The sequence below is a fragment of the Dipodomys ordii genome, unplaced genomic scaffold (genome assembly GCF_000151885.1).
Source record: "Dipodomys ordii isolate 6190 unplaced genomic scaffold, Dord_2.0 Scaffold146, whole genome shotgun sequence".
NCBI classification, from domain to species: Eukaryota; Metazoa; Chordata; class Mammalia; order Rodentia; family Heteromyidae; genus Dipodomys; species Dipodomys ordii.
Window position 1 is genome coordinate 612,376 of NW_012267362.1, and position 5,763 is coordinate 618,138.

A 5,763-nucleotide genomic window follows, 5' to 3' on the forward strand; every position below is an offset into this window, starting at 1 on the left:
GGTGTGGCAAGGCTGTGGGGCCAGATGCTATCCTCTTCCTGAGCTCTTTTACCATCAGAGAGCTTCCTTGTAGCTTAAAAAGGAATTATCAGCCTTTCTGGGAACCCTTTCATCCTGGATCTAGTTTTGAGATAATCTAATATAATCTGAAGCTAATGAACACTATGAGCAGTGAGCTTTTGAAATGTGCCTAGTCTGAAGTATAAAAATATACATTGAATTTAAAAGATTTTGCATGGGTAAAAATGTAAAACATCTTAATTTGTTATAAACTACATGGTGATGTTTTATATCCTTTTTGATAAATAAGGTTATTTTTGTTTGTTGGTTGGTTGGTCATGAGACTTGAACTCAGGGCCTGTACTCTGTCCCTAAGCTCTTTTTTTGTTGTTGTTTGGTTTTTTTTTTTTGCCAGTCAGGGCATGGGCACTGTCCCTGAGCTTCTTTTGCTCAAGGCTAGCAATCTACCACCCTGAGCCACAGCTCTACTTCCAGTTTTCTGGTGGTTAATTGGGAGATAAAAGTCTCATGGACTTTACTGCCTGGGCTGACTTTAAACCATGATCCTCAGATCTCAGCCTCCTGAGTAGCTAGAAGCACCAGCACCCAGCTTATATAAATAAGGTTATTCAGAACTATACAACTTGTGGAGGGGGTGGGAAGTCAGGAGAAAAAACTGGGAGAAAGTGAGAGAAGAGGTGACACCTTTCAAAAATAAATGTATTCACTATTTGACTTATGTAACTGTAATCCCTCTGTACATCACCTTTACAGTAACAACAAACAATCAGGTTATTTAAATTGTTTTACTTTTTGAATATGGCTACAGGGCCACTTAAACAAATATAACTCATTCTATTTCTGTTTGGATAGTGCTGTGGTGGTTTGCAAACCAGAGCAGGCTGGGCACTTGTGGCTCACACTGGTAATTCTAGCTACTCAGGGGCTGAGATCTGAGGATCACAGTTCATAGTCAGCCTGGGCAGGAGACTCTTATCTCCAATTAACCACCAGAAAACTGGATGTGGTGTTGTGGTTCAAAGAGGTAGAGCATTAGCCTTGAACAAAAAGAGCTCAGGGACAGTGTCCAGACCATGAGTTCAAGCCCCATGACCCACTGGGGGAAAAAAAGAAAAAGAAAAAATAGAGCAGACCAGCAAAGCTTCACTGTATGGAACCGCATGGGGGCAGTACTGAGACACCAATTTCCTCTGGTATCATTTCTTGGGTAGCAGGCTGAATCTTGTTACAAGTCAGCAATACTTGTATTTTTTGATGCTATTTTGTTGTTGTTGTTGTGTTCTTGTTTTGATATCTTATCTCTTTTATGTGGCCCAGGCTGGCCCAGGACTGGCAATCCTGCCCCAGCTTCCCAAGTCCTGGGATAATAGGCATGCCCACTGCACTCAACTCTAATGCAAGTTTTAAACTGTTTTTCTAACATTTATATGACCCACATTGTATTATCACCTAACAACATAATTATTGTTCTAGATGAGGAATCCAACACACCTGAATTGCAACATGCAAAATGGAATTTAAGGAAGTTAAAATTCTGCAAGCTTCCTTATGACAAATTGGTTATCAAGATGAATCCTGAATTGAGGCTCTGAAGAGCCTTGGAATTAGGCCTTGGGTCACAAGATAGACTGAGTTCTCTCTCTCTCTCTCTCTCTCTGTCTCACACACACACACAAACACACACACTCACCAAACCACTATAATCAACCTAACTGGACATTAATAAGGGGGTGGTTTAAATCAATTAGGGTACAGCTAGAACACAGAACTACTGCAAATAATATAAATGAATACTTATTGTCAAAGAAAGACATTTATGCTAAATTCTGTGAAGCCAGAAAACCACATTGTATATTTAGTATATACAGCAATTTTGCTGCTACAGCACTATTCACACCTATAATCCAAAAGACTGTGGTCTGAGGATCAAGGTTCATAGCCAGCCCAGGAAGATATATCTGAGAGACTCCTCTCCAAAAAAAATCAGCGAAAAGCTAAAAATGCCTGTAATCCTAGCTACTTGGGTGACTAAGGATCACAGTTTGAAGCCAGCCAGGCAGGAAAAGTCCATGAGACTCTTATCTCCAATTATGCACCAAAAAGCTGGAAGTTGTGGCTCAAATGGCAGAGCAAAAAAGCTCACGGACAGTGTCTTAGCCCTGAGTTCAAGCCCCAGGACTGGCACACGCACGCGCACACGCACACACAAACAAACACACAAAGCTGAAAGTAGATATAGCTCAAGTGATAGAGTGACAGCTATGAGTGAAAAAACCAGTGAGAATGTCAGGCTCTGAGTTGAAGTGCCAGTAGTGGCAGGAAAGAAACGGAGGGGAGGAAAGGGGAAGGAAGGGGATGAAAAGAAAGGAAGGAAACTTTAAGTACATATTTACAAAGACAGCCATCTGAAAAGGATATGTTATCAGGGATTAACAGGTATCACTAGACAGTCCAACTATGAGTGGTTTTATTTTTTTTAATTCAGTTCCTTACTGGTACCATGATGCTCATGCCTAGAATCCTAACTACTCAAGAGATCTGAGGATCACAGTTTGAAGCCAGCCCAGACAGGAAAGTCTGTGAATCAATCTCCAATTAATCACAGAAAAAGGCCAGAAATAGAGCTGTGACTCAAGCAGTAGAGCACGAGCCTTTAGCAAAAAGCTGCTCAGTGTCTAGGCCTAGAGTTCAAGCCCCAGGATTGACAAAAACAAAAAACAAAAAAAAAAGTGCCTCAGCCTTGCTGACTTCTTTTGGTAAACTAAAACTCTACCATTTGAGTCATACCCCCAGCCCTGCTTTTTGCTGTTGAGAGGGTGGGTATTTTGGACATGGAGTCTCAGACTTTCCTGCCCAGACTGGATTCAGAACTTCGAGTCTCTGCATCTCATTACAGGTGTGTGCCATTAGCACCAGGCATTTTAAAATTGTATTTAGGTAACCCTACCCATCGAGAATGTAAATACCTAACTCATTCCCCTTCTCAACCCTTATCTCATGAAATACCAACGCAGGCCCTAGTGGCTCACCACTGGGAAGCTGAGGCAGGAGGATTGTGAGTTCCAGGCAGCCTGGGTTACACAGCAAGATCCTGTCTCAAAATAAATAAATAAATAAAATCAGAGAATACAAGTACTGAAAACAGAAAGTTTGTGCTGTATAGGAGAATCAACCTGTTTCCCCATGCTAGTAATAATGTCTAAGGAAATTGAGGGTCTCGGTACTGTCCCCTTGTGGCTCTATGCTATTAAAGTGGGGGTCATCTATGCCAAAAGCTGAGGGCCATCCACTCTGACTAAGGACTGATAAGCAAAATACATGAAGAATTCAGAATGCTAAACAATGAAAAAACCCAATCAATAAATGGGAATTGAAAAAGAAGGGTAAGTGGCCAATAAATACATGAAAAAACATCCTTGACCACAAAAGAAAATGCCACTCAAAATGGCATTAAGATGCCATCTCATCCCAGTCAGAGTGGCTATTATGGATGAGTACTGGTGGCTCACTCACCTCTGGAATCCTAACTACTCAGGAAACAGATCTGAGCATGGTGGTTCAAAGCCAGAACAGGCAGGAAAGTCTGTGAGACTCTCACCTCCAATTAACCAGAAAAAAATTAAAATGGAGCTGGGGCTCAAGTGGTAGAGCATGAGCCTTGAGCAACAAAGCCAAGCAGAGTTTAAGACCCCACACCAACATACACACACACACACACAACTATTATTAACAAAACAAACAAATGCTGGCAAAGGTTTAAAGACAAAAGGAGTCATTCACTGTTGGGACTTTAACTTAGTGCTACCACTATTGAAGGCAGGCAGTATGGAAGTTCCTCAAAAAAAATTATAAAGTAGAACTACCAATCCGAGGTAAACCTGAGGAAATCAACACCAGCATACAATAGATACCTGTACATCTGTGTTTATTGGGGCCCAATTCACAATAGTGAAGTCATAGAATCAGCCTAAGTGACCATCAACAGATACATGGATAAAGAAAATGCAGTATATATATATACACAATGGAGTATTATACAGCCATAAAGGATGATATTGTTATTTTCCGGGAAGTTCAGAACATTATACTGAGTGAAATAAACCAGAGTCAGAAAGGTGAATGTTATGTTTTACAACTTGATATTTATGTTTAAAAAACCAAAAAAAAAAAAAACATTGGCCAGGCACTGTTGGTTCATGCCTATAGACTCCTAGCTACTCAGGGAGGCTGAGATCAGAAGATTAATGCTGAAAAACAATTTGGGAAGACAAATTTGAGACTCATCTCCAGTTAACTATTGAAAAGCCAGAAATATATGTGGCTCACATGGTGAGTGGTCAGCCTTGAGGGAAAACACTACATAGCAGCACAAGGCCCCGAGTTAAAGCCCCAGTACCAGCATACACGTGCACACATGTACACACACACACACAAAACAGACTGTGAAAAATAAAGATATGTCAGAAGAGTCAATGGATGAGGGAATCAACCAGAAGGGAAGTTAAGTGATGGGGGTAAATACTGATGGAATCAGAATTTCTTTCCTGGAAAGAAAATGGTATTTGGCCATTAAGTTTAACTCAACTAAATTTTCTCTCTTAATCTGGGTCCTCTGCCCCTGGGGCAAATATCAGCCTCCTAACCCTGTGTTGCTCCACCCTCTGCCTCTTTCTCCCCACACCTCAGCCAGGTGCTTCCAGCTGACCCCTTGTAATTCTAGATATTCTACCGGCATACACACACACACACACACACACACACACACACACACCCTCCGCCTGTAAGAGGTGCCCCAAATACACACACACACACACACACACACACACACACCTCCGCCTATAAGAGGTGTATTCTATCTACTGGGTGCAGAGTGCCCTTCAAGTTTGTCCCAAATAAACCTGCTCTGGCTGTTGAGTTCATCTGTGTCTTCCTTTTGCCTCTTTATCCTTTGTTCCTAACAAAAATAAGCAAAATAAATAATATGCAAGTATGGAAATGCCATGAGACCTGCCATCCAATAATAATAATAATTAGTGTGTGTGTGTGTTTGTGTCCTGGGCTTGAACTCAGGTCCCGGGGCGCTGGCTGCGATGTTTTGCTTAAGGCAGGCGCTCTACCACTTGATCCACAGCGCCACTTACAGCCTTTCTGGGGTGCTCACTTGGAGCTCAGAGTCTTACGGACTTTCCTGCCAGGGCTGGCCTCGAACTGCAATCCTCAGACCCCTCGGGAATGGCTGGGGTTACAGGCGTGAGCCGCGAGCGCTGGACATTCATCATCATTGTTGAGAGTATCAATGTGTTGGTTAAGATTCCGACCCTTGCCAGCGAGGGGCTGGCCCAGCGTGACCCTCCACGACCCCGGCGGTCCGGGATCCCCGCGTTCCCGCCTCCACCTCCCCGACCCGCCCGGTTACTGTAAAACCTTGTTTCAAGTTTTACAGGATCTGCAACACACAGGGGTTTCGGGCCGTTCTGAACCCAAATCCAAAGGTTAAGAATCGCCAAGACAAAGTGCCAGGCCAGGAACCGCGGTGCCGAGGCTCGGCTGCGGACCTCCGCGCCGGCGAAGAGTGGGTTTCCGCGGGTAACGGGCCAGGCCCGCCGGGACGTGCAAACGCGACTCCGCGGGGGCGACGGAGCGACGATGTCTTCCGGGAAAGAACGCGGCCGCGGCCGCGCTCTGAATTTGGTCCCTCTGGAGACGCCGTCCGGGCGCGCGCCGCGCCCGCGTCACGTGACC